At 37.6% G+C, this 11,144-nt stretch overlaps 1 long non-coding RNA gene across 1 annotated transcript; it reads right to left on the minus strand.

Moving 5' to 3' along the window:
* Positions 1 to 951: 951 nt before the first annotated feature.
* Positions 952 to 10,627, minus strand: LOC116642516. The gene is made up of 4 exons (XR_004301346.1): positions 9,971 to 10,627; positions 3,407 to 3,539; positions 2,161 to 2,274; positions 952 to 1,438 (listed from the first exon to the last, which is right to left on the minus strand). It is a non-coding gene; the product is annotated as an uncharacterized LOC116642516 (long non-coding RNA).
* Positions 10,628 to 11,144: the final 517 nt, after the last annotated feature.

Consider the following 11,144-nt stretch of genomic DNA (forward strand, 5'->3'; position numbering starts at 1 on the left):
TTGTGTCCATTAATATCCCATTGGCCAGAGGTTGTTATATGGCTAAGCCCTAAATCAGATACTGGGAAAGTATACTCCTGTCTGGAGGAGAAGGGAAGGGATGATTATTTGTTGGACAATGTTTTAAATCTACTTGACTTCAGTCTGCCCTTTTATTACAAATATTCATTCATCAGCCATATGTAAAATGTACTCAGTCATTTCAAAACACCCCAAAAGTCTTGTTCAAGCATGACATTAAAGTTGAAGTCTAGGATCACGTGATTTATATAAGGTTTAGAGTACCTACTTGGGATTCAAAGCCCTAAACACTTAAAGGGTAAGATTTCTGCTCTCGCACATTTAACACATGATGGTGCAACAAAGGTAGGATAACTATAGTAAACACTTCTATTTGACAAGGAGAAGAATGAGATACATATGGGAGTCACCAGTCTATAGCAATTCTGAAATCTTGCTAGGCAAATATTTCTTTCCTTTCTTTTTTTTTTTAAAGATTTTATTTATTAGACAGAGACACATGAAAGAGGGAACACAAGCAGGGAGAGTGGCAGAAGGAGAAGCAGGCTCCCCACAGAGCAGGGAGCCCAGTGTGGGACTCGATCCCAGGACCCTGAGACCATGACCCGAGCCGAAGGCAGACGCCTAACTGACAGAGCCACCCAGGCGCCCCTAGGCAAATATTTCTAAGTCCCTCCACCTTGGGGGTGTGGAATGCTCCTTAATGAAGTTTTACTTCTGTTTCTTGAAAAACACTTCCCATATATGCTTCTTCATGGCTCTTTGCTCTGCTTCCTGATGGGGAGGGAGCATATTTCCTTTTTCATCATCCTCCTTAGCCACTTCCGAAGAGGGCTCTTCTTGGTGGCTAAGACACTCATGGTCTAGCCCCTACCTGTAGAACGTTGGGGCCCAAGGTTCTTTTTGTATCTGAAGAGTCTCAGTGTCTTTTAGTCCAAGCCTATGATGCTTGCACTAGTTAAGGATTTTCTATATATTTGATTCCAGTCAATGCTACATACCAAAAGCTGCACCCACAATTCTCTTTGAGATCATCTCACTTTATCCCTTAACTACAGATACCTTCATCAACATTCTATTAGACCATATTCTTAATCTCTCTTAGTTCCCTTTCTTTCAGGTGAAAATATCTAGTAGATAATATGTGTAGTAAACACTCTACTTAAGCTCATACCTATGGCTGTATGATGGCTACCTTATGACTAGTTTATAATAAAGGGGACAAGTTGAGGTTTATTTATAAATGGTTCAGCTCTGTATGTGGGTATAAACCAAAAAATGGTAGTGTCTGCACTATATATCCATTCACAGGTGGACTTGAAAGCAAGTAGTGGGGAGAAATTCTTCCAATGAGCAGAGCTTCAGATGGTACACCTGGTCATCCACTTTGCTTGGAAAGACAAGTTTGATCAGGGGCCTGAAAGGAAAAATATTGTTAGGTTGAGCACTAGGAAGTCTAAGGAATAGTTATGGGGATGAATCTAGATTTTAGTGTTACATGTGAACACCAATCATAAAGCATACACCACTAGACATATTGAACAAATAGACTGAATGATTACAACAGTTTACATCAAATAGCCTCTATCCGCAATGCTAGAACAATGAGTACATGAATGCATAGCCACAGTGGTGGGGACAGTGGCTATACAAGGGCCCCAGAAAATGGGCTCCCTTTTACCAAGGCTGATCTAACTGTTACTGCTGCTAGATGTCTAACCTACCAGGAACAGAGACCAATACTAAGCCTGTGATACGGAATCAACCCCAGAAGAGAAACAAATGGTGGTAAGTTAAGTACATTGGACCTTATTCTGGAAGAGGCAGTCGTTCATCTTGATTGGAATTGACATTTCAGGTATGGATTTTCCCTTCCTGCCGACAGCACCTCGACCATTTCCACCATCAGAGGGCTTACAGTGGGTTCTATCTCATGACAGAGGCTCTTTCATTATAAATGAAATGAAGGACTACCATACCTAGGACATGCTCACTTCCAAAGGGCAGCCAGTATGTAATGACTGGTTGATGTGGGCTTAGAAATGCCCAACACTTTTGCATCAGTTTGGAACAACTCTGAGGAGCCATCTAGTTTCAGTGGGTTGGTTGAAGTCTTTTTGTACATGCATTACAGCTTACCTTCTTTCTCTGCCTGGTCTTGCTTGCTTCCTTTTCTTCCACAGGTGTTGATTCTGAGAACATTTCTTTGCAGGCTAATCTCCATGTCAAGATTTGCTTTCATGGCACTCTGACCTGCAATGCAACCTTTATCTTTTCTGAGGTTTTACCAAAGGATGTTGCAGTTACACCCTTGATTTGGCCTTTACCCAGAGGCCATGTGTTACTGGAAGCAACCTAGATTTGCTTTTTCTCTGAAGTTGGGATTTTGAGATAAATAGTTTCATTTTTAACCCTACAAATTTCAGAATTTCTGAATTCTTAGATTCCTTCTCAACTCTGTTTATAATCCAGGCAGTTCTTTTTGAGTTCACATTTTCTTTTTTTTAAAGATTTTATTTATTTGAGAGAGAGAGAGTGAGTGAGAGAGAAGGCACTAGCAGGGGGATAGAGAGAGGGAGAAGCAAGCTCCCCACTGAGCAGGAAGGCTCAATCCCAGGACCCCAGAATCATGACCTGAGCCGAAGGCAGACGCTTACCTGACTGAGCCCCTCAGGCGCCCCTTGAGTTCACTTCTTATGACTTGTTTTTTTTCATTTGAGTTTTTATTTAAATTCCAGTTAGTTAAGATACAGTGTAATAGGGCACCTGGGTGGCTCAGTTGGTTAAGCGACTGCCTTCGGCTCAGGTCATGATCCTGGAGTCCCTGGATTGAGTCCCGCATCGGGCTCCCTGCTCAGCAGGGAGTCTGCTTCTCCCTCTGACCCTCCCCCCTCTCATGTGCTCTCTCTCATTCTCTCTCTCTCAAATAAATAAATAAAATCTTTAAAAAAAATACAGTGTAATGTTAGTTTCAGGTGTAGAATTTAATGATTCAACGCTTATATGCAACACCTGGAGCTCATCACAACTTACGCCTTTTTAAATACAATGCAGCTAGCAGCAGCTAGCTTTTAAAAAAAATTTTTTTTATTGTTATGTTAAATCACCTCATCCCACTTCACAAGTTTATTAACTACATGTTCTGCCTTCTGTGTTATCACAGGTAACAATTTTCCCAAATGTTTTGCCACTACATAACATTGCTGACTTTTCCCCCACTCTTTTGCATCATTTTTTACTCTCCATTCCCATGGCCAATGCCACATATATTACGTTTTTGTTATTGCAGCCCTCCACTCTAAATACCAAATTCTCTATCAAGTTTTTCTGCCTTACAAAACACCCCAAATCCAGTGGCATACAATAATATACATATATTTCTTACTCATGCATTTGTGGGTTGGCTGAAGTTAAATGGATCTTGGCAGGACTCAGCTGGTCTGCAACCTGCAGGTTGGACCCAAGTCTGCTCCATATCTCATCCTCTTCAAGCCAGAAGCTACTTGAGTCAGGTTCTCCTGCAAAAAGCAGGTGATCAAGAGATAAGTCAACTATGCAAGTTAACTTAAAATCTGTGGCAGAGAAGCATTTTCCTCCTGTGGGGAGAAGAGAAGGGCGTGATCATTTGCTTAAAAAAATCCATTACTGTATTACCAGAATGCAGGATAAAGTATGGAAACTAGGAAAGAACAGACACATGAATAATGGACAAAGCCCAACATATGCCTAATAGGAGTTCCAGAATGAAAAATAAGCAATATTCAAAGACATAATACCTACACTTTTTTTCCAAAAAAAAAAAAAAGATTCAAAAATCTTCAGATTAAGATTCAGAAATTAAAGTGAATTTCATGAAAACAAAACAAAAAGCAATTCTCCATACACACACGCACACACACTCTATACATACACATATATACCTATATGTACAGAAATTACAATGAGTTTGATGAGAACAATAAAAAAAATCGATGCACAAATAGCATACCTATAAATACATAGACCCATTTTCATGAACATAAAAATATGAATCTCAAAGAAAATCTTCAATACAAAAAAGGAAAAACAATTCTCAACTAAAGAAATGCCATTTAGGGGCGTGTGGGTGGCTCAGTCGGTTAATCATCTGACTCCTGGTTTCGGCTCAGGTCATGATCCCAAAGTCCTGGGATTGAGTCCCACATCGAGTCCTGCTGAGCAGGGAGCCTGCTTCTCCCTCTCGCTCTGCCTGCTGCTCTGCCTACTTGTGCTCTCTCTCTGTTAAATAAATAAATAAAATCTTAAAAAAAAAAAAGAAATGCCATTTAGATGGAAGACTTCTCATCAGTTACAGTATATGCAAGAAGACATTAGAATAATATCTTCAGAGTGCTGAGGGGGAAATTACTACCAACTTAAAATTCTGTACTCAGTTAAATTATTTAAGATGAAGGGAAATAAAGAGATTTTTAGGAAAAGATTGAGTTTACAACACACGGACTTCTCACAGGCCCTCACACCATGTACTTCAGGAAGATAAAACTTGAACCTAGAAGTGAGTAGACTATAAGGAGCACTAGTGAGGAAGGAAATAAATAAAAACCATTCATTAGAGTGATTTTAAGGGAGAGGTGTTTTAAAAAGAAGCTGTATGAATGAACCCTGAGGACAAAATGCTAAGTGAAATAAGCCAGTTACAAAAAGACATATAAACTATAGGATTCCACATATGCAAGGTGCCTAGAGTAGTCAAGTTCACAGAGAAAGAAAATGTCATGGTGGTTGCAAAGGGCTGGAGAAAGCAGGGAATGAGGATTTGCTGTTTAAATGCTACAGAGTTTTAGTTTTGTATGATGAAAAGAGTTCTGGAGATTGGGTACATAACAATGTGAATGTACTTAATACTACTGAACTGTATACATGAAAAGGATTAAGATAGTAAAATTTTTGTGTATGTTTTACCACAATTAAAAATTTTTAAAAAAAGAAGATGAAGGGAAATAGTTTTATTTTATTTATTTATTTTAAAGATTTTATTTATTTATTTAAGAGAGATTGAGAGAACGAGTGGGAGGAGGGATAGAGGGAGAAGCAGACTCCCCACAGATCAGGGAGCCTGATGTGGGACTCGATCCCAGGACCCTGGGATCATGACCTGAGCTGAAGGCAGACGCTTAACCGACTGAGCCACCCAGGCATCCAGAAAGGGAAATAATTTTAACAAATACAATAAATGGCAGAAGTATAGAAACAGCAGTTAACTTTAGACCTTTTTTTAAAAAATTTTTTATTATGTTCAGTTAGCCACCATATAACTTTAGACCTTCTTAAGACAAGTATGTTAAAGACTTTAAAGGTGACAATAAAAAAGAGAAAAAGAAAAAGAACAATTTCTAAAAGAGTAGAAGAGAGAAAAATAATACAATAAGTTAAGCCAATGCAATAGAAGGCAGACAAGGAGAACAATGACAACAATAAAAGCAAACATGGTGCAGAGGAGGGAAGCAATAGAAAACATAGCATATGGGAAACTTAATGTATCTACAATAGTAGAAATAAGGTGAGTAGATTATTTTGACTTGTTAAAAAACGGAGGTTCTTATACCTAAAAACAACAAAAAAAAAGAACAAAAAGAGCAGCTTTAACTTATCTATAAGAGGTACCTAAAACATAAAAACATAAGTGTTGAATGTACAGGGATGGAAAATAATTTGCAGAAAAAATATTGAAGAAAGTTGGTTTTGCTGGTATATCAGAATCTGTTACCATCTATTATTAATCAAATATCAATTAATGCAGATTCTGAGGCAAAAAAAACCTTTTTAGAAAGAGTCACAATCAAATGATAAAAAGAATGGTTTATAGGAAAATGTAACATCTTGAATCTTTTTGTATCTAAATGTACCACCTCAAAATATATAAAGTGGAAACACTAAAGAATTATAAATAGGAATTGAGAAACTGATAGATCAAGTAAAAATTACTAAGGATATAGAAGATTGGGACAACATAATAAACTTGCAGACTCTTCTGCCCAATAACTGGAGAATACAGATTCTTTCAAATGAGGATAAAACACTCATGAAAATTGCACAGCATGAAATGATAAAAAAATTTCTCCAAAATATCAATCCATTTTGTAAAGCTCTCCATTTCTGAACAAAATTAGAAATCTTTAAGAAAAAGATGGTCCCAAAGTACTCGGTGTTTGAAAAATGAAGCTAAATAGCTTGTGGCTAAAGAAATCGTAATTGGAAATTGTATAAGATTGATAAAGGAATGACAATGAAAATAGTTTGGTGCTAAAACAGAACCAAGGGTGACATTTAAGGTCTTTAATGTATATACCACAAAACTGAAAATTAGTGAGCTAAAATTTCATTTCAAGATGTTGGAAAAAGTACAACAGAATAAGCCACAGAAATTAATAAAATAGAAAACAGACACAGAAAGAAGGATCCCCAAAAGCCAAAAGCTGAGCTTTGAAAAGGCAGGGATATTTTATAAAAGGAGTTGAATGATGCCAATGCACAGTGACTGATAAATACAAGCTGGGGTAACTGAGAGGAGAGCCTCTTGAGCCATCATTTCAGTTGTCTGCATTTACACAGAGTAGTTCATTTTTGCTAGCTCAAGTCCCTGGCATTTTTTTAAAAAAATTTTTTATTGTTATGTTAATCACCATACATTACATCATTAGTTTTTGATACAGTGTTCCATGATTCATTGTTTGTGCATAACACCCAGTGCTCCATGCAGAACGTGCCCTCTTTAATACCCATCACCAGACTAACCCATCCTCCCACCCCCCTCCCCTCTAGAACCCTCAGCCTGTTTTTCAGAGTCCATCGTCTCTCATGGTTTGTCTTCCCCTCCGATTTCCCCCCCTTCATTCTTCCCCTCCTGCTATCTTCTTTTTTTTTTTTTCTTAACATATATTGCATTATTTGTTTCAGAGGTACAGATCTGTGATTCAATAGTCTTGCACAATTCACAGCACTCACCATAGCACATACACTCCCCAGTGTCTTATCACCCAACCGCCCATCCCCCCCCCCCCCACCCCCCACTGCAGCAACCCTCAGTTTGTTTCCAGAGATTAAGAATTCCTCATATCAGTGAGGTCATATGATACATATCTTTCTCTGATTGACTTATTTCGCTCAGCATAACACCCTCTAGTTCCATCCACGTCGTTGCAAATGGCAAGATCCCATTCCTTTTGATGGCTGCATAATATTCCATTGTATATATATACCACCTCTTCTTTATCCATTCATCTGTCGATGGACATCTTGGCTCTTTCCACAGTTTGGCTATTGTGGACATTGCTGCTATAAACATTGGGGTGCACGTACCCCTTCGGATCCCTACATTTGTATCTTTGGGGTAAATACCCAGTAGTGCAATTGCTGGATCGTATGGTAGCTCTATTTTCAACTTTTTGAGGAACCTCCATACTGTTTTCCAGAGTAGTTGCACCAGCTTGCATTCCCACCAACAGTGTAGGAGGGTTCCCCTTTCTCCACATCCCCACCAACATCTGTCGTTTCCTAAGTCCCTGGCATTTAACCACGTAATAAAATAGACAATCAGTCCATAAATGGTAGCCTTTACAAATATCATGAGTATATATTGTTGCTTGGTTTAATCGACTGCATAATATTTTTAAAAAATTACTTCATCTACTTGATAAACTGAAATGGCTATGGGGCTTCATTCCAGCCTAAAGGTATGTGATATGCACTTATAAATACATAATTAGGCAGTTCTTGAAGCCAAATTTGCTAATGCTACATTGCGGGTCCAGCATCATAAGTACTAAAGTTTTTTCCTGCCATGTTTCCTATATCAATATTACTAAGTGGAGCAGCTCAACATTCAAATGTAGTCTCCATACAAAAATATGTGATGGAAAACTGCTATCTTGATAATCTTTCTTATCATGTAAGTCTTTCTTAACTAAAGGTGTTTTAATTTTCTTAATATTTAAAAATCTTAATAGCTTAGTTTATAATCTTAGGTTAGCCTATAGTTTTCAATTTTGTGTTAAACATATTTTTGTGTTAAACCCAAAATTCGATTTTGTGTTAAACACATATTTCTTTCTTTCTTTCTTTTTTTACAGAGAGAGAGAGAATGAGAGCAGGGAGGGGCAGAGGGAGAAGGAGAGAGAGAATCCCAAGCAGGCTCCATGGCCAGCAAGTAACCCAACAAGGGGCTCAATCCCACAACCCTGAGCTCATGATCTGAGCTGAAATCAAGAGTTGGATGCTTAACTGACTGAATGACCCAGGTGCCCCAAGCAAATATTTCTTATCTGCTTTTCAGGTCAGTGACTCATTTCAATGTCCTTTTACAAGAATCCAGCTTTTGGGTAGAAAGCTGGGAAGAAGTTTTTGACTAGAGTTTTACAAGTTGGTTAGTTCTTAGTACTTACAGATTATATTCTTATACGGCATGTAAATTTCAATCTATGTAAACTTTACTCCAAAGTACTGTATTTTCTCAGATTAAGAAGACTTTGCTTTGTAGATGTAGTCACAGACTATATGTGTGTGAAGTTAAATTTTAAAATTGGGAATATTTTAAAATATTTACTGTGAAATGACCGCATAATCCTCAACAGTTAAGATTTTGTCATATTTGCTTTATCTTTTTATAATACAGTGACTAAAATATTAAGGATAAATTGAAGTCTTTGTCTCCCCAATTCAGTCCAATTCCTTTTCCTTTTCCCATAAATTTAATGTGTGCCCTTCCATTCAGATTTTATGGTTTTATATACATATAGTATCAGAAAAAATATATAGTCTTGTTTTGTTTTAAACCTTACTTCAGTGAGTTCATCCTGCATAAATCATTTTGCAACTGCTTTTTTAAAAACAGCATATATATATTTTATATATTTATATATATGTACATACATATATAAAATAAGTGCATTGTTTTTACTTGCTATATAACATTTTGTCATTTAAATATACCACATTTTATTTATTCTCCTAATGGACATTTCAATTTGGGCCGATACTTTGCTTTTACAAACAAGTCTGAAATGAACATCCTTACATACATCCCCTTGTGTGTATGAGAGTTTCTCTAGAGTATGGATCTAGAAATAGAAATGTTGACATATGCAGAATGTTTATGTTAATATCTATGTCCTCTATTTACTTTTTGCCAAAGTATTCTGCCCAAATAGTTTAAAATTCAGTGGGCACTGTAAAGAGTATGTCACAAAAATTGAAGTCTCGGGCCCCTGGGTGGCTCAGTTGGTTAAGCGACTGCCTTCGGCTCAGGTCATGATCCTGGAGTCCCAGGATCGAGTCCCGCATCAGGCTCTTGCTCAGCGGGGAGCCTGCTTCTCCCTCTGACCCTCCCCCCTCTCATGTGCTCTCTCTCTCTCTCTCAAATGAATAAATAAAATCTTTAAAAAAATATTGAAGTCTCTTTTTCTACCTTCTCTCATGCTCCTCCCTGGAAGCCACCACTTTCAATTTTTTAAAAAGTTGATTCTGGTATTTACTTCCATTAAATATAATATGCCCATACTGGCATTGCTTGATTATTAATTGTAGACATCTATGGTCTTCCTGCTTTGGGACATAAAGACTTTAGCCCATTTATAGCTTCTCCTTCCTCCCTTCTACTCTTCTATATATTTAACATTACAATATTTGATTATGAAATCTCCATCTTGTGTGTGTATCTTTTGATAAATATTGATCACTGCTGAGTCAGGTGTCAAACTGTGCTTTTATTTACTATCTTGTACTTTCTTTTTCTTTTTCTGAAGTTGATAATTGCTTGATTTTTTTCATTTTCATTCACTAGTTTTCTTTGAAAGTTTGGCTAGTCTTCCCATGGTTCTAAAATCTCCTTAAAATATCATCTTCATCAGGCCTAAACTTTAAGACAATTTATTTGTTCTATTTTTCCCCTTAGAAACATCAACACTGGACATACGTGTTGTCCTGCCAGTCCGAATAAGTTGCTTTCTCTGCTTGATGTTCACTGTTGTCTCGGAACTTCCTGTTGTCACCATTTTTGGAATTCTCATTGCTTTCCTTTGTCTTCTTTCTGGATCTGGACAGAGAAAAGAGAGAAGGATCTCACTGCTCAGAATGAACTCTTTCATACCTTCCCCTATGCCTGATAACTTTCAAACTGGCACTTCTCTGTATTTTCAGAGAACAAACACTTGTTTCTCTACAGGGATTGGGATAGGGCAGTTGCCTGGCTTCCTTGAGGATGAGGACTTGGGAGTCTAATGACTAACTCTGCCATCTTACAAACAGTCCCTTTGTTACCAGTCCCTTCTCTGCATCACCATCTCCAATTCCCAAGCCCTCATAGTGTTCTGAGGGCTAAGGCAGCTTGACTCTTTCTGCTTCTCCCAGTACAGGCAAAGCTGTAGTTTGTTTTTTTGTTTCTTGTTTTCCTTGTTGCTGGAGGTAATTTTCAAATGGGGAAGCAGTGGGAAACATCTTCCTTTCTTCTGCCATGGTATATTGCTTCTTCAGGGGACCCAGAAGTTAGACTGCCACATTCCCAATAACTACTATGTCAGCGGTTGCTGGAACCAAATTAGGAAGTCCACTGACACATCACTAAATTGGAATGAGATCACCTGGAAAAAAAAAAAAAACTAGTTAAAATTTCTGCATCAGGCAGGATAAGGACTTTATTGGGAAATTAAACTGAGTGTAAAAAAATAAAGAGTAGTCCCTTTTAAAGATGGCAAAGACATTTCTGAGTCCTTCTTTTGAAAATAACGTTAAAACAATAAAGAAGAAAAATAGGAAACCCACCCTTTATCTTCGATAAACCTAGAAGACATTTGTATCCCTTTGGAGATACACAGAAAATGAAGTCAGAAAGGAAGTGGGTCACATCTAAGTGCTTATAGTGAAGTACCATTGTGAGGCAAATTTGCTGTATCATATGCCCCAATCTAACTTTTACAAATCTATCTTTCATTACTTTCTTAAATGTACTTCATGTTTAAACCATAATGGACCCTTCAGTTTCCTAGAAGGGTCTTCTTGCTACACAAAAACACATCTTCTTGCTACACAAAAACACACTATTCTGTCCTCATAGGAAAATAGTTCTCAGCCTTGGCTTGTATGTGTTGGCT

The sequence above is a fragment of the Phoca vitulina genome, unplaced genomic scaffold (assembly GCF_004348235.1).
Source record: "Phoca vitulina isolate PV1807 unplaced genomic scaffold, GSC_HSeal_1.0 scaffold23, whole genome shotgun sequence".
Taxonomy (NCBI): Eukaryota; Metazoa; Chordata; class Mammalia; order Carnivora; family Phocidae; genus Phoca; species Phoca vitulina.